The sequence below is a fragment of the Triturus cristatus genome, chromosome 2_2 (genome assembly GCF_964204655.1).
Source record: "Triturus cristatus chromosome 2_2, aTriCri1.1, whole genome shotgun sequence".
Taxonomy (NCBI): domain Eukaryota; kingdom Metazoa; phylum Chordata; class Amphibia; order Caudata; family Salamandridae; genus Triturus; species Triturus cristatus.
In genome coordinates, this window is record NC_140582.1 from 1,163,968,732 (window position 1) to 1,163,987,403 (window position 18,672).

The 18,672-nt window shown below is 41.5% G+C and overlaps 1 long non-coding RNA gene across 1 annotated transcript in view; it reads left to right on the top strand.

Moving 5' to 3' along the window:
* Positions 1-18,672, top strand: part of LOC146863290 (uncharacterized) — a 354,056-nt gene that overhangs the window by 208,475 nt on the left and 126,909 nt on the right. Inside the window, exon 6 of the long non-coding RNA XR_014978589.1 lies at positions 630-945. This is a non-coding gene — a long non-coding RNA (uncharacterized LOC146863290). The remainder of the gene's footprint in view (positions 1-629; positions 946-18,672) is intronic.

Below are 18,672 nucleotides of genomic sequence, written 5' to 3' on the forward strand. Positions count from 1 at the left end.
TGCAGTAAATGCTAAATTCAGAGTAGAATCAAAAACTGGAATTTTTTCCATGTACTTGTCATATGGAGGAGAAAATAATATCGGTCGATGGTCCTTTAAAGTTAGCACTGCTCCAGAAATTGGAGTATTTTCCAATTCTGCTCAATTCTAACTCAGGTCTTCACTTGACTCTCAGCACAGAGCTGAGGCACGATGTTTAAAAATATATGGAAATTAGCAGTCCATTCAGCATGGGTCAGCAAACAGACAGAAGTATTCTTGAATTCAAGACTCTTTAAAATGCCAATCATAGAAAGACCAGGATTCAATCCAGTCAATAAAATCAATAAACAATTTAGTGTATTAAATGTTTTGATATAACTGTCAGATGTGAATTGATTAAATATTTTTACTGTCATTTGCAGGAGGACCCTCCATATTCACCTTGTGTGTTTCCATGTCAAAACCCTATTGTCTCCTCTTCTTTATCCTCAAAACAATACCCCTTTGCCTCCATTTTACTAAGAGGAATAGAACGCTGTTTTATCAATTATTAGTTAAAACTGCTATTAACTAGTTATAGATTGTCTTTCTTAAAAAGATGTACTCTACATATTTAGATTACTAACTTTTTGTTTCTTTATTTCTAGTACTCCACATCTGTATTTCTGCATTTCTACTACAAAACGTTCTGACCCTCACAAATGTCAGAAACCTGTTTACAGAGGAAATCGGGAATGAATGTCTGAAGTTGCGCACTGGATCCATACTGGATTAGACCAGAAAAGGGGCTTAAATCTGGAGGTTCCAATGAAAGCAAGTGTATTTTTGAATGAACTGAAGAATACCAATAATATATCCTGAAACATGCCAAGGAAGAATTTGCAGAAACAATGACATTATTATCTCTAGATGACTCGAAAATATCCAAGGGATTCAAAGCTTCTCAGAGGAACCTGTGCAAAGGTATTTATGAACCAGTGTTTTTATTTCACATGAATAGTGTAGAAAATGTGTATCCAAATATGGAAGGTGCCCGGTATGGTCACAAAATAAAGCAAATCAATGCTGGGGCAGAGGAACCATGATGCTAGTAATGGACACTTGAGCAATAATGTATCTGATTAGGGCAGCAAGACCTCCCATAGTGTGGCAGATGGAGCAAATAGGTGAATCGATAGTACAACAATGGTGAGATCCTTTAGTTTTTGGGCGAGATCAAGGCACCAAAGATTCTCTGTAAGTAATATGCCTTTTCATTTACTAGATTTTGAGTCTGTCCTGATTCCAGTTTCTGCACTGTGATCTAAGGAAACTTCCAAATAGTCTGACCTTGACAAAGAATATCACAATTGGGCCGATTGGCCACTTTGGTCTTCGGTTGTGGGACATACCAATGCAATGATGATAGTTAGTTGAAAGTAAGTAGAAATACAGCCTCTAACCTAAAATATTTATGGTCCCTGCACACATCTCAAGTGTTCTCATTTTGTGCCAAGCAGTGATGCACACCAAGCGAATGCTTTCACTATGTTCTTGAGGTTGAATGTCAGACTATCATATTGACAAATATCTTGTGAGATAACTATTGTGTTGTAAATATTGTTTACAAAAACATCCTCCCATTGGGTCCATACTTTCTGTTGTTAGCTTCAATAGGGCTATATTGGTGGAAGATATTTAGGACACTATATTTATTTCAGATGATAATCTGACAACAGTATTCTGATTCCACGCATGTATCTATGAACTGCATTCATTGGTTTGGTTCCCCTGCATCCCTCTGAACACCCTTGTAAACTGCACCCCTGATGGCCCTGCACCCCAGTGAACTGCTCCCACTAAATACTTGATGCCCCTGCACTGCTGTAAATCGATGCTTGCTACACCTGCACTTCTCAATTCTGTGCACTTAGTTGCCTGGAAAATATCACATCCCTGTACTGTATCCATTGCATGGTTGGTATTTTGCACCTCAAAAAATTCCCCAGATGCTTGAGTAACACCAAACCACCTAGTAGATGATACTCTTTGGATACTGGACTACAGAGGTAAGGACCCCTTCTATATTGTAAACCCTGCTCTCTGTACGTTTCCACTCATTGCGAGCCTGGTGTCCCCACAACACATCCGAAGTATGCTCTCTCACAATCTAATGCTTTTCCTCCTCCTTGCCACATGGCTACCCACAGTTACTACCCTTTGTCAGTAATATTTTTAAACAACACTCCTGCCCATATAGCTACATCAGCCATTAGGCACCCATCTTTATCCCCAACAAATGACCATGTAAATTACCTCACCCCCACATTACCAAACCCCAGTGCTTAATAACTATATAAATGCAGGGCCCCAGGTTTTTTCTTAGGAGCCCGCTTTCAAAGCTGTTAAATATCGGGGTTTCCAAGTAGCAAGGCTACTCAGTTTTCAGTCCCCCTCATTTCTCTTTCTTCCACCACCACCTCTTTCTTCCACCACCATATACTTCATGCCTCCTGATCTCCTCCGGTATATTTTTCAACCCTGCTCTCTCCCTTTGTCTCTGTTTTTTATTGTTCTCTTCCTTCTCCTTTCTCACTTTTCTTCCTTCTGCTATCTTGCCCTGATCAAAATCTAATGTAGAAGAATTCCTAGTCACCAAAAAGTGAGTGCAGATGACCACCACCTACAACCACCGGCACAAATTACGCGCTCACCTCAACATTATTTTGAATCTTCTACAGATATCTATTAAACCTTCTAATATCAAATCCTCCTGCTGTCTCTCAAATGCCAGATCTGCACGGAAACAGCCTCATACATCAGGGACTGCTACAACAGCTATACACCTCTTCTTCACCTAATAACCTTTTCTGAGACCTGCGGTGGCCCAAAAGATTATGTCACTTTCTCTGTCCTCAATCCTAACCATGCCATCTTCATCCACTCACCCATCTGATACCTCAGATACTTTCTTTGATTACCCAGACCTGCTCTTCTTGCTACCCATCTCATGGTCATTGCGGACTTTAACCTGGATCTGAAAACAAACCAACCAACCACTCTCTTCAGACAACTTTTATATAATCACCCACTTTAAACAATCACTCTCTTACCACTCAGTCACAAAGTAAAACACTTGACTCCACCATTACTAGTAACTTTCCTTCCAACCATCAATCCTTCCCCTGCTTCTCAACCCTTTTACATTATGACTACCTCCATTCTTCCGCCTGCTATTCTACCAAAATAATCATTCCAGTTCGAATAAATCATCTTAACACAACCACTAACTTCCTGCAGCAAATGTCTAAAGCTCTCTACTCAGTAAACACATCCTTCAAGAGCATCAATAACCTACACTGAGCAGCTCACCACTTCCAATGTCCCTTAAAAAACCTCACAGTCGCGGCCCATGACTGCAGCCATGGATTACGCCACCCATCTAAGCACTCAAATCTGTTCCCTTAGGGTAAATTAATGAAATCCCACATATATGAAATCTCAACACCAACAAAATTGCCCCAGCACACTCTTCTATGTAACTGTTGCAGCAAAAGTATCCTTTTACCAAAACATAATATCTGTTGTTAACCCAACTTTCAAAACCTATCTAGTAGTAGAAACCCTGCCCATGTTAGCCTAACTTGTGGCTGAAATATTTGCCACATACTTTCAGGTACGGTGTGAGCACTGCAGGTATAACAACAATTTGTTTGCTGGAGGGCTTCCCTCACACCACAAAAATCCAATATTTTGGCCATTTTGTAGTGCTTTGATGTCACCACTAGGAGGTGCTATGAAGTTGCTATATTGTCTTGTGGAAGTATTGGCTCTCTATACTTTACTTCTAAAATTACCACTGTTAGGGAATATTTTCCACACTCCTGCTTCCAATTGCTCACTCTTACACATCAGCACATCTTACCCTTGTAGCTTCCCAACTAAATTGGTCCTCATTACCTTTTCTGCCATTCCTTCCAGTGCCTCTTCTGGCCAATTCATCACCTCAATAAATAAGCCTCTTGTTCTCTCTTCTATTACTGACTTTTCACTCCTCTTTAACCCCGTCCTACTCTGGATGTTATCCAGACAGCTTTCAGTGGCACATCCCTCTTCTGCATCCAACTTCATCCCAATTGGTCCAACAAGACTTAGGGCCTCATTTAGATATCAGCAGATGGGTTATTCCGTTACAACGGTGACAGATATCCCGTCCGCTGAAATATAAATCCCATTATGTCCAATGGGATTTATATTTCGGTGTACGAGATATCCGGTACTACCGTGACGGAGTAATCTGTCTCCAATATCTAAATAAGGCCCTTGGTCCTTGGTGGTGTTTTCTCCTCCTTTGGTTTCTCTTATAATATACTGTCATTGTTATTTGAAAACTGTATTGCTTGATATGCTGTGGATACAAAAACCATCTGTTTCTTTCCCTCTTTCACCCTCTGAATCCAATAAAGGATCTCTCTGGCATAAGCACACAGCCTCCATCTGCTTACCGTACCAAAACCCCTGAGTTCCTTCGCATGTCAGAGCTTTTGGTTCTGCACCCAATCCTTCTCCTCACTCATCTGAGGATCTCTGAAAACCCACCTCGTGGAACTTGAAACCTCCCTCTGTTGATCATCCCATCCCTCCAGCTATCTATGCACGTTAATCTTCATCTTTTTCACCCCTGATCACTGATCTCTTGATGCCCATTTGTACATACATAAATGCACTATAGTTTCTGTCTTCTGGCTGCAATCTTCTTTGATTCAATATCTGCATGTTCTACATTGCAACTCAGGTTTCATCAACTATTCTACGTGTAACCAGCAAAAAAACAGCAACTCATTTTATATAGTAACCTTTTACTATATGCAACTTTATCTGTACCAAAAAAGTCTAAAATCAAAACAAATAAAGCATTCAGATTGGGAGATGTGGAGGTCCTGAACACTCCATATGCAATGGAGCCTAGGCACTTCCTTTAGGTTCTTTCCTCGTGTAAATTTAGGAGCCACAGTGCAATTCTAGGTGGGGATCTCATCCTTACATTCCTTCATGCACATAAATACAGTACTTCCTGATATTGGGTCCCTGTGTCATAAACTGCAGACCTGTCCTGCAGAGATCAAATCTCTACCTCATGGATTCAAAGCAAAAGTAAAAGGCATGATACCCTGTGGTCTACACTCTTCTGCAGAGGCTCTCAAAACTCGCCAAAGTTCCAATCAAAGGTGGACTTCCCACATTATGCAATAAATATTCACTGGGCACCACACATTTCTGGTGGAGAACCAGCAATATTTACAGGTTGATTGTAAATCACTAAGGCCTAATTGTCAGCACCTGTATGTAAAATGGCATCTGCCATGTGTTGAAAGTGTGTACCCATATAATACCAATGCATGGCATATAATGCCAATTACCTCTAGTACGTTAGTGTATTTTCCAGATGACAACACCTATGTAGCAATAGATACAGCTCTCTGCTCATAGGTAGCTCCGCTTATACAACCTTGAATGCAATTTATACAAGGGAAAGCCCATACCTAGCAGCAAACATCTCTTGTTGTGTATCTGTCTTCCTGTGTTCTTGTCAAGTTCATTTACACTTAACAAGAACACAGGATCACAGATACACAACTCATTCTAGACTTCTTACTATAGTAATGCCTTTTGTCTTACCAGAGGGTCAGGGCTGTCTAGCAGTGGACTGATCCATTTATACAAAGAAGAAACATTATCATGTAAACATAAAACAGAGAATGACATACATCATTCCAGCCTATCCCTAGGTGGCACCTCGTGGCAGCCGTAGACTTTCGTTTGATCCAAACAGCACACATCACTGAGGGTAGAACAGGTCATAGGCATTCCCGTCTAATGACATCTGCCTTGAGGGCTCCACCTCTCCTGAGAATCTTCAGAAGATCTAACACCACACAGGTCTTTAGGACTGTGCTAACCACAGGCCTGCATTCAGAGCATTCACTAAGAAGCTATTCAGATAATCCCTGCAGTGCAATGAGCATCATGCCCCAGAGCGCATGGCACTATCGGCTTGTCGTCCTCATATGAACTAACATGGACGTCACTTAAGCCTTCTTCAGGGAACACTGTACAGCTATGGCATAATGAGATTAGCCCAGGCTGTGTGAGAGCTGATTACTACCCAAGCAGCTACGCAGACTTCTCTTTTATCAAGTAACTGTAGCAAGGGCATAAAAGAGGCCCTCATGGTGTTGGGGGGCACACCGTTCACCTCAAAGGAGGCCCCTGTGGGTTGGCCAGCTGCAAACAAAACACTCACAAGCAGCAAGGCAGCAAGGTAATGGGACCCCCCTCACATTACCTTGCACGGGGCCCTTTGAGAATTTGTAACACCACAGACTGTAGGAATTCATACTAGATGGAAACGTAGGGCCAGATGTACGACCTATTTTTGCATGCGCAAACGGGATTGCGACCCGTTTGCGCATGCAAAAATACCAATGGGCCATGTACAAACCCTATTTAGCGAGGCACAATTTATTTGCGACTCGCTAAATTGGATTTGCGACTCGCTATCAGAAAGGGGCGTTCCAAGAGCCTCACTTCCTAATAGCGAGTCAGAGGCCCATGTAAGAATGTTTTGCAACCCCAATTTCGGTCGCAAAACACTCGCAATTTACCACCCTCTTAAAGAGTGTGGTAAAGCACTCGCAAAAGGGAAGGGGTCCCCTGGGACCCCTTCCCCTTTGTGAATGCAGGTGAAAATATTTTTTAGGGGCCACCACCTGCTCTTAAAAAATTAAATGAAATGTATTTGTTTTTTTTTGTTTTTTTAAATGCATCCCGTTTTCCTTTGAGGAAAACAGGCTGCATTGGAAAAAAACTGCTTCATTTAAATGCAGTCCCAGACATGGAGGTCTGCTGGACCCAGCAGGCCACCATCTATGGGAGGGCCAGCCATTCCCAATGGGTTCGCAAGTTGCCTCATGAATATTGATGAGGCATGCAATTTGCGACCCCATTGGGAATCGCAAATGGTATCTCTGACACTGTTGTACATTGGCAATTTTTCGCAATTTGCGAGTCGCTAATGCCAATGGTCATACATCTGGCCCATAATGTATAAGGATTAACACTACTGATCAAAGAATAGGTCTGGTACACAGGGACTACCACCAGGAACAGTTTTTTCTCATTGTGGCCCTGGTTATGAGTGAGGCGGAGTAAAATTACTTCATGGCTTTACCCATCAATTTCACTCGTTTCAATTAAAAGCTTTTTTGCATGTGATTTTTTTGCATGCGTAAATACTGCTCACTAAAATCGCATATGAAAAGAATCACATGCACAATTGTAATCAGATTTACTGTGTGATACAATTGCATGCTGCAAATATAAAACTGCTTTTCTGAGTTGAGTACTAAACCTGTGGGCATGAGGAATTACCAGATTTAACACATAATATGCCCAGAGCACGTGTGAATTGCCTATAGCAAGTGATAAATATAAATCACAGGTGAAAAAACGATAAAATGTCAAAACAGGTTATAAGCAACAGACATAAGTATAGCTTGCACTACCATAGACTTCAGATGTAATTTGTGATATAATATGTAAGGCCATAAGTAGTGCATTCCAGCGGGGTAAGTTATACTTATGCCTGTTACATATCATTGGTAAATTGCCCTCCTTTTTTATATTTTAAACAGTAGTCCTTTTCAGTGAATTTCTAAGGTTTTTTAATGTGTGTTAAAATCTTACTGCCTTCCTCACGTATTACTCCAATTTAACCTTTGTCATTTTTTTTAACTCTGTTCAATAATAATCATATCTACAGTACCGTTCAGTGTTCATTGCAATTATCTAGTACATCTTACAATGACCAGGGGTCAACAAGTTACATTTACAAAGTAATTGTATCTCTGTTTCCACCTCTACGCAGTTCCAGTTCTACCATTGGAGGTATACATACATTTCCACAGTAAACGGTCCATTTGTTCCATTTCTTGTCCCACTTTTTAGGGCATCCACGTGTTATAAATACTTCTTTTTCCGCTACCATACACTTGTCGAGTTCTTTCGCCCATACATCGATGGACGGTGGGTCCGCCGCCCCCCCCCCCCCCCCAATTTCGTGCTAGCTCTCGCTTAACTAATGTATATCCTAATGTTGCCAGCTGTTGCTCAATTTCTGTGAGGTCCGTGGCTGTCCATATATTGAGTAGGCCCAGTTGCGGTGTGAGAGCTAACTCCTTCCCCAGTGCAGTCTGAATGTGAGTCGTGGCTCCCTCCCATATATGCTGTATCACAGGGCATTCCCAGATCGTATGATAAAAGGTAGCTGTTTGTTTGCACCCCCGAAGACAGAGCACATCCTTGTGCCTATTTTGGCCAGAATGACCCCTGTTAGATAGGACCGATGTAGGATCCTAAGTTGTATCAGGCGGAAGCTGCTTCTATAGGGGACATTAAGGCCGTTTGCCAGTCTTCATCGTCAATAGGCCCCAGGTCACTTTGCCACTGCTCTCTAAGTTTATTAAATGTATCGGGCAGGTTGTTACATCATTTTTTATAAGTTAAGGATATGGCTTTCGAGTGTAATGGCCCATTCAACAGTCGATCCTCTAACAGCGGCGATTCTGGGATGTCTTTGAGATCTGGAAAAACTGCATTGAGGGCGTGTCTAATTTGTAGGTATCGAAACAGTTCACCCTGAGCCATTTGATATTGGCCCTGGAGTTCGTTAAAACTAGATCCCTTTTTTATCACGTCTCCAACCACTGAAATCCCGATCATATCCCATTTGTCGAACCTGGGTTGGTGACATAGAGTGCCCAGTCTCTGGGCATGCCACAGTGGCGTCGCTTTTGTGAGGATGTTGGCCCAGCCCAGGCGTGAATTCACCTGGTGCCAGATCCCTATAGTGTGAGAGGTGGGCTCAAAATATCTACGTTTCTTGACTTTGGAATACAGTGCGCCTAGGTAACCCGAATGGCCAGTTTGGTATCCGTCCAGAACATATGCCGGATCATTAGGGGTGTGGTATATTCGGTGGTTCACCACCACCAATTGCGAGGCCCAGTAATAGAGTTTAAGGTCTGGGAGAGCTATGCCCCCATCGTACCACCCTTTTGTTAATTTTTTCATTGCAACACGAGGGGCCTTGCCGTCCCACAGCAATGTGCAGACTTCACTTTCCACCGCTTTGAAATATGCATCTGGGACACGGTTTGCGCAGTTCTGGAGAATGTATAAAAAGCGCGGGAGAGCCAGCATCTTAAAGAAGGCAGCGCGGCCCACTAGGGACAAAGGTAGGGACTTCCAGTGCTTTACATCCGCTCAAAACCGGGCTAGCGGAGGGGCTAAGTTGCGGTTATGAAAAGATTCCCAAATACCGAAAGCCATCCCTAGTCACTTCTATCATACAATTCACCGGGAGACGAGAAACCTGTCCCCGGAGCACGTACAAAATCGACTTGCTCCAATTTATCCCGTAAACAGAATACTTTCCAAAATTCGTGAAGATGTTCAAGACAGCATGTATGGATTTATATGGGGAGGCAAGGTATAACAGTATATCATCAGCGTACAAGGATATTCGATCCTCCTGATCTTCTGCCCATTTCAGACCTTTTACCATTACATCCCCACGTATCCATGCCGCAAGTGGTTCTAGCATAAGGGAAAATATCAGTGAAGATAAAGGACAGCCTTGTTGGGTTCCGCAGTGTGAATGCTCGGGACGTGTAATTGTTGACTCTAATTTGCCCTTGTATATCTGTATAAAGCAATTTCACCCAGCCCAAAAATTTCAGACCAAATCCCAACCTCACCAGAACTTCGAATAGATATGGTCATTGTATAGAGTCGAACGCCATAGAGGCATCTAGTGACATAACCACTGCATGTTCCTCCATGAATTCTCTGCGTGCGAGCACATTATGTAGACGACAGATATTGAGTGCTGTATTCCTCCCTGGCATAAAGCCAGATTGGTCAGGGTGAACTAAGGAGGAGATAATTGCAACTAGCCTAGTGGCAAGAACTTTCGCTAATATCTTAGCTTCTACATTGACTAACAAAATCAGTCTGTATGAGCCGCAGCTATCCACGGGCTTCCTTGGTTTATGGATAACCACTATGGTGGCAAGATGCTGGTCTTTGGGCAGTTTTCCCGTCTCGTAACTTTCATCGTACATGGCCCTAGGTGTGGGGCCACTTGAGAAGCCATTACTTTCTAGAACTCAATGGAAGTGCCATTGGGCCCCATTGCTTTCCCAGAGTGGATTTGGCTAATGACCTTCTGAATTTCCTCGTCTGTTAAGTCACCATCGAGGGTGTCCCTATCTGACTCAGAGAGTGTTGGTAAGTTACTATCTGAGAGGAGTTGGTGGGAATCATCCACTGTGTAGGTAGTAAAGGGGGAGTATATCTTCTCTAAGTGATCTGCAAATACCTCCGCAATATCCTTGGGATGGGTAAGCGTATCGCCATTTGGTAGTGTGAGCCTCGGCACCCATCTATCCCCTTGTTCTCTTCTCTCTAACCATGCCAAAGTTTTGCCGGCCCTATCTCCCAGCTCCTACGTTCTGTGTTGGGTATTAAGGTGTTTGGCCATCATATGTTCCCTAGCTTTGATTTTGTATTCTTCTTGTTTTAGCGCGAGACGATGGTGTGTGTCTTCTGATGGTCTATGTGTGTGATCTAGTTCCAGTTGTTGAAGCTCATCTTCCAAATGGACAAGTAGGCGACGTTTATTCTGGAGTTAGCCCAACTTTGTCATTTTTCAGTGAATTTCAGTTTTTTTAATGTAGAGTAATATGTTATTATGATACGTTTGCGGTCAACCCCTCGCCGCGCACAGCCTGATAGGGAGTGGCTGCAAACAAATCCCTCAGCACCGATCAATCAGCTTGCACGTTTTAATAGTTTTCCACGCGTGACTCCTGTGGCACTAGATATCTATAAATTGTAAACCTTAATTTCTCTAAAACAGCTAAACAGAATTACACCCAGGGTTGTAGAATTTATTAAAATATCTACTTGTCCATGGGACCGGTTGCTTCTTAAATCTACTTGTCGTGCAACATAATCTACTTGTCCCTTTGGTGCCATGTAGTGCAGCGACAAATTATGTCAGCAATCTCATTATATAAGAGCTCTGATAATAGCCTCTCTGATTAGACCAGGGCTCATACTATAATAAGGTTTAAATACTTGCAATTCCCTTATTTTGCCACCTTTCCCTAGATCGGTATACTGGGTCTTGGGGTAGCGGTAAGCTATAGTCCCAGGGTTGAAATGCCCTTTTGAGTATGTGCAAGCCTACTAACTTGCATGTTTTAGGGTTTTTTCGGTTTTCACCATGTCTTCTCTAATCTTTTCCCATTCTGAGAAAGGTTGGAAATTTACTCCGTGATAAAGGCAGAAGTAAAACTTCTTCCATGGTTAGAAACAAGTGGATGGAAGGAAAGTGAACTAGTAAACGCTCAACAGATTTTCGAATGAGCAAATCTACACATGCGTATTAGTTGGTGCTAAAATGGGGTTCACAAATTTTTCCTAGGAGTATGATTTCCTGGCCTACTTCTGTAAATTCATATGAATTCATGAAAACCATAAATCTGCCCTAACACAAGGGCATATAACATGGATGCGGATGTGTGACTTTCTTTAGGAATTGGGCATCTAGTTAGGTCTGGTGTTAACTAAGAGCTTTTGTTTTTTTATTAAAAGTGTATCTCTTTATCTGCTTGCTTCAATGTGACAGCATTCTGCTCTTTCACAAGGAGCATATCGGCACACAAAGTTTTATTTAGTGCCAGTAACTATGGTCGCAATGTGTGCTTTTTGAGACCAAAAAATATTTTTGCTTTTGCCGATGTTTGTGATGATGGCGAAGGCATGGCAGCTCCCACAACAATAAAGTTTTAGAAAAACCATGTCAAGACAAAATACACATTGACAAAACGAAAAGGCTGACTACCAATTTCAGACCTATTTGTTTTGCCAATGCTCGTTTATGTTCATGGTTTCCATAAACTTGTTGAAACTGGTTACACCGATTTTCCATTATGTATGTTTTTTCTAAATACTAGCATGTATCAACAGATTTGACTAAATGAAGCTTCAAAGAAATGGTACTTAAAATTTCACTGTACTTCTGCAAAACATTGTTTTTCCCAGTTGCATTTGTTTGTGAACATTTTATTTTGAAAGCAAAGATTCATCAATCTGGCTTTCAAGCCTCTGCAAATATTAGCACCTAATCAGAGAACATTCTGGGAGCATTATACGTAGCCTCATATTGTTAAACTTTGCAAATGCGTACATATTTTTATACTGGAACCACCGTCAGTAGTGCAGTCCGAGCTTACATTTCCTTAAACCGCTCACTCTAATAATTAAGGCTTTGCATTAATGTACCATGAATACAAGTACGAACAGCTTTAGCATATGGGCACAAATATTAACTTAACTGCAGACAATGCTCTTCCCTGGTCCATAATGTGCTATTGTAAACTGGCAGCCATAGGGTTTGTACTGCAGGAGCTTGGGTCTACTTCTCATAAGAACAGAATAAACATATAAACCTGTTGTCCTTTACCCCAAACAACAAGTCGTGGGTGTTGGGCTATAGGAATCCCACACCAAACGACTAAAGGCACATTTTCTAGATAAATATCTAGCTTTCTGCCATATTTGGTGTAATTCTGTTCAACCAGTTTTTCTGTATTGTCTAATTTTTCCTATGTAAAATGCATTGAGAAAAAGGGTTTTGGGACCCCCCTTTTTCTCAGTCCCGCTTAATGACTCACCCCAAAACTTTCCAGAAAAGTACTGAGGTAGTTGAAGTTTTTTTCTTTTGCAAAGTTTGGTGAAGATTTATTAAACAGCACCAAAGATATATATATATATGTGTGTGTGTGTACATATACGTATCTATACATATGTGTGTGTGTATGTACATATGCATATATATGTGTGTGTGTGTACTAATGACATCATTATGACATTATTACATCACTGATAACACCTCAATGACATTGTTGATGACATCATCAATGACATCATCCAAGCTTCGTTTTCCAACATATTGCTGTATAAATTGCTAGGACTTTACACGTAGCATAACCACAACCACAGATATATGGGAAGCCCTCATTCAGTAAGGTGTTTAATCTGTATACCACTGTTCAGAGAAAGTCAAAATTGTGAATGCCAATTCCAAAACAAATGTTTTACTACAGAGAGCTGTTATCTGTATCATACCCCTCACACACCGAACCTACATTAAGAAATTAAGTTAATATCAGTAAAGAACTGAGTACTGTAAACAGTGTTTACTGTATGGAGAGAGTTCATTCTATACCATACTGCTTGCAAACAGTTAAACTCTCTTGAGAAATACACCACAGAGTATTCAAAATAATCTACTAAGAACAGTGTACATTCTATGCAGCACTTGTCAAAACAGACACTATTTTCTAAAAAGAGCCAAGATCTGAAAATGCTAAAGGTCATGCTACCTGCACCTTTCATACTGTGGTGAGAACTTTACAGATAGCCCTTCTTCTGAAGCAAAACAAGCACGTGTACATAGATTAGTACCTGGTGCAAACACACTTCCATTCATCATGCGGACATGATTCTCTCTAATAACTCAAGGCTGCTTCAAAAGTTAATATTTACTACGTAGAATCTTTCTCCTGTTGGAAACTTTTTCTGCAGAACTGAAACGTTGTGTAGAGCATAATGAATACAAGTTAACTGTCACTAGAATACAAATATTTATAACGTTTTCAATACCTCTACACAGCTACAGTACATTAGGAGCACACACGTTTTCTAAACACTTACACCCATTAGCTGCACCTAAGCTGTATTTAATTATGTAGAATTAATATGGTAGTTGCTCTCATGATGTAAACTTGCACACTGATTGGATGATGTCATCAGTGATGTCGTCAATTATGTAATTTGAGATGTCATCAGTAATGTCATAAATGATGTCATAGAACATGTGAGTGATGTCATATCTGAGGTCATAAGCAGTGCTTGGTGGGCAGGTTATAGTTAGCAGTGCTAACTTTAACTGCTGAATATGTGGGTTTTTTTGTTGAAAATTTTATTGTTGTCACTGAGAAATTCACCTAACTATAATGTTACTTTAACATTTGTTTTTTTCAGCGAATTTCTAAGATTTTTTTCTAAAGATAACTGATTATTTTTGTGAGTGTATGAATGGTAGAATTACTTTAGAATATATATGTTGGGTTCAGACATTGTTCTAGTAAAATATTTTTTTTTATTGCAACAAAACAAGATATGGTTCACAGTTTGCAAAATCTTTGTAAAATGTGTGTGAGCATTAAACAGATAAATATTCAATAGAAATTGTTAATTTGCTCAATTATTGTAACTGTGATATCAAGACATGTCACCAGCAATCTTTTTTTGAGGCGTCATTACTCTTGTGAGAGGATCGCAAGATGCTCATGTGGCACTCGAGAGATCGTAAAGTTCCAAATTTCATTTTTGTCTATTGTATATGGTTCTTTATCATGTTTTCAGTTATTATTTTGTGCTAATCTATAATAGAGTAGTCAATAAAAGATGATTACATGTACCATAATCCCTTTTAATGGTCTTTCTGAAGCTTTTATGTTAGCTTAATTATTAACATTCACAATGTCTGCTTTATTTCTGTTGCTTTATGGTTGTTTTAACCAGGTAATAGCACTTGTACTGTAGTAATACACATTCTTTTCTCTCCCTGTTCAATCAAGCCCGCAAGACCCTCTCGAGACAGAGCAAAGACCTCATTGGCAGGGTCACTCGTTAAATTTCCATGCGAGTCTAGCAAGACTCTTGTAGGATTGTTCCAAAATTTGGAAAGCAGTCATTAGAAAAGCTCATACTGTTTATCAGCTGCACCATACAAACAGCAGTTGGTCACTACCTAGCCTACTTTTGTAACTGCCAAAAATCTACCAATTACATTTATAATTTTGTCACCCTCCCATTTTTTCTCTCCTCTTATAACTGCAAATTGCTTTTGAAGCTTTCTCATTCTGCTGAACACTCCTCTTATGAATGAGATATCCATACTGCACCATGGTTCGCCTCTGGATTTTGGGACACAGCTTCATCCACTGGGCTAGAGAATATGCCATCAACTGTGGTATTGTCAAGAATCTTGGATTTCCAAACTTAGACATAACTTGGATTGGTCATAGAGTTATGGAGTGTCATCAATTATTGCCAATGGCTGAGAGCATTTTGGATTGTGAGCATTCTGACCTGATGATAGTGCACTGTGGTGGAAATGACCAAGGCACAATCACAGGTGTTGCACTTGAAATTCAAATGAAGGAGACCTTTTCACAATTGATGTCTCTCTTTCCTCACACTGCCTTTGTATATTCTAATATATGTCACAGGCAGAAATGGCAATGATCAAAAGAGTTTTGTCCTAAGATTGAGATATCCCAGAAGCATGTCAATAAAACAGTTTCCACATTTCTTCGTGACCATGTCATGGGCTCTATATATCATAACAACATCCGGTATGATATGCCAAATGTCAATTCGTGACATGGAGTACACTTCACTGCAGAAGGGAACAAGATCTTCCTCAATAACATCAAAGAATGCATCTAGTTCTATGTGTAACTGAATATTACACACTATAAACAGAAAGGCTCTTGTCAGAGCCACTCTAATGCAACATTATGTGGTTATTTAATGGTATATATCCCTTAAAAAAAGAAAATAGTGACACCCATGAAAGTCTTGCGGGACCACATAAATGCCTTCTCTCACTCTTTTATTTCTTACGCTCACGAGCGTCCCACGAGCTAAAACATTCAAGCTATATTTAATGCATAATAGCTCTGTATAAAAGGATGTCAGTATTACACTGTGCAAACACACAACCTCTGTACTGTAACCTTTCTCTAGAGAAAGATTTTCTATACACCATTACATGTTTGTTTTCTATACCCCATTACATTAAAAACAATTTCAGGGAAGAATTTATACTTTTCTTCATTACAGTACTTATTCCTTATTCTCCCACTAGTGGTCTGTAGGTAGAACGTGGGATCTCTACTTAGACCTTTTCATAGTATGACAGGATAGCATAGTCTTCAGGAACTTGTTATTCCTTTCTCCTGGAAAATACAACACCTTCAACCAGTCTATTTTCATATTTTTGCAATTAAATTCTAACATTCCATGAACTCTGCTTCCATAACAGTTTCTAAACTAACACAATCATCCTGACACACCTTTGCTAACACTCACCACAGTGTTTCACACTAGAAATGGCAATATCACCACTCAAACATCTCATAGGGCTAAAATATATGTACACTCGTGTTCATAAATCCAGCAGAGCTCGTATTATTACATTCTTTGTTTTATAATGTAAGAAACATTGCTTCCTTTACTTACAAGTACATACAGTTGAAACACTTAATTTTTTAACACAATCTAAAAACCTTGCTCACATCTCTCTACATTGTAATGTGTACCTCTCAAAAGCTATATTAACACATCTACACCTCCCCAAACAGCTTATCACTCTGTAAATATGGCATAGAATACGTATGCACAGTGTTTGCGGCACTGCAACACACTAGACAGGAGATCCCCGCTATTGCGGTCTTTTCAGACATGGAGAAGGCGTTCGGCTCTGTCGAATGGCCCTCCTTAAGACTCCTTTGGATGGTTGTCAGGCAGATATTAATCCTGCTGATTGGGGCGTTATACAATTCGCCTACGGCTCGCATAAAGGTGGGCGGTCTGGTTAGTACTCCTATTCAAATCTCCAGAGGTACTAGACAGGGCTGCCCCCTGTTCCCCATATTATACGCCAAAGTGGCAGAGCCCCTAGCCTGTGCGCTCAGGGAGTATCACGGGCACAGAGGCATACGGTTCCCAACCTACAAATTGATTGTATCCACTTATGCAGATGATACGTTACTGTATGTTCGACATCCGGATAACAATCTTTCCCCAATACTATGTGAAGTTGTGCTCTATGGCACCATGTCCGGTTTAAGAGTTAATTGGAGCAAGTGAATTATGTTCCCCCTAACCCCGGTTACGACCGCCTTTGAACCCGAGTACCCGTTGCAGTGGTCGACGGAGGCGGTGAGACACTTGGGTATAAAACTACACACGGATTCGGAAGTGGTGTTTAGGGAAATTATGGGGTTGCGATCAGCAACCCTGAAGAGGACTTTGCTAGATGGATCCAGCTTTCTTTATCCTTGATGGGTAGGGTGTCCATTATGAAGATGATCATACTGCCGCGTTTCTTGTTTTTATTCATGAATTTTCCTATGGTGCGGCCACGGGTCACCTTCCGGCGACTTAAGTCCCTTATGACCCACCTAGCCTGGGCAGGCAAGCAGGCGCGTGTCAGTTGGCAGATCTATGGGTTTGACTTGGCGCCCCTGATTTGGACTTATATTATAGAGCAGCACAGAGTGCACAGGCATATCAATGGATACATGGGCCCGCTGACATCCCACATATCCGAATAGAAACAGTAGTGGCAGAACCTCTGCCGCTTCCGGCTCTGATGTTTTCACCCCCTGACAGGCGTTCGGAGTTTATCGACTCACTCAACACAGTCAAGCACACATGGCATCACTTATTATACCTCCAAGTTGGTGCGATTATGTACTCCCCCCTTGCTTGCCTTGATTGGTGTCGATGGCTAGCGCTGGCAACAGACAAAAGGGTTGTTAGAGCGTTGGGAGAGCTCGGGCACAAACAGTGGGAGACCTGTTTATTGACGGTGTGGCTAAAAGTTGGGAAGACTTGTGTACGGACAGAGTAACACCGACCATGCTTACGCAATTCCAATTTCACAGAGTCAGACATGCACTAGGTGCCTTCCTGGGGTATGACATGTCTGAGCCCCCTGAACTACTGGCCTTGACCACACTCATCACAGCACAGACGGCCACCAAGATAGTATCCAGAATTTACCAAACCTCGATGGCTAATAGGCGACATAATTACACTAAAGCCAGGCTTGCCTGGCAGCGGGACTTGCAGAGAGATATCACGGACGACATCTGGGCATACTGCTGCACAATTACCAAGCGAATATCCCTAAATGAGAGACATAGACTCATACACTTCAAATTCCTCAACAGGGTTTATTACACGCCGGAACGCCTGCAGCGATACGGACTGAGGGAGGAATCGGCATGTGATAGGTGCGGTGCGCATGCCACTGATTTTCTTCATTTGGCTTGGACATGTCCGGGGATAGCTCATTTTTGGGGACTGATATTTGCGGAACTGAATCGTGTGACAGAACTGACGCTGACGCCAGAGCCGATGCTGGCTTTGCTTGGCTATTCCAAGCCAATACCCAAGGGGGCTCGAAGACTGATAGATATGTGCCTTCTGTTAGCTAAACAATGCGTGGCGATATGCTGGTCACGTGGCCCCCCTCCTACCAAGGCCCAGTGGTCAAAAGACATGTTACACTGCAGTACGCAAACAGAAAACTATAGTGATCTGCTGCCACCACGTAACAGACCGAAAAATGTTTGGGCGCTGTATAATACATACGTGATGGGCAGAGACGCAGGTGGAGCGGACACTGAGAGTGAGGAGCGGGCGACAACACGGACTGTGACACAGACGAGTGGGCAGGATGAGTAGTGACAGTGTCCATGATGTGGGATACTGGGCTCG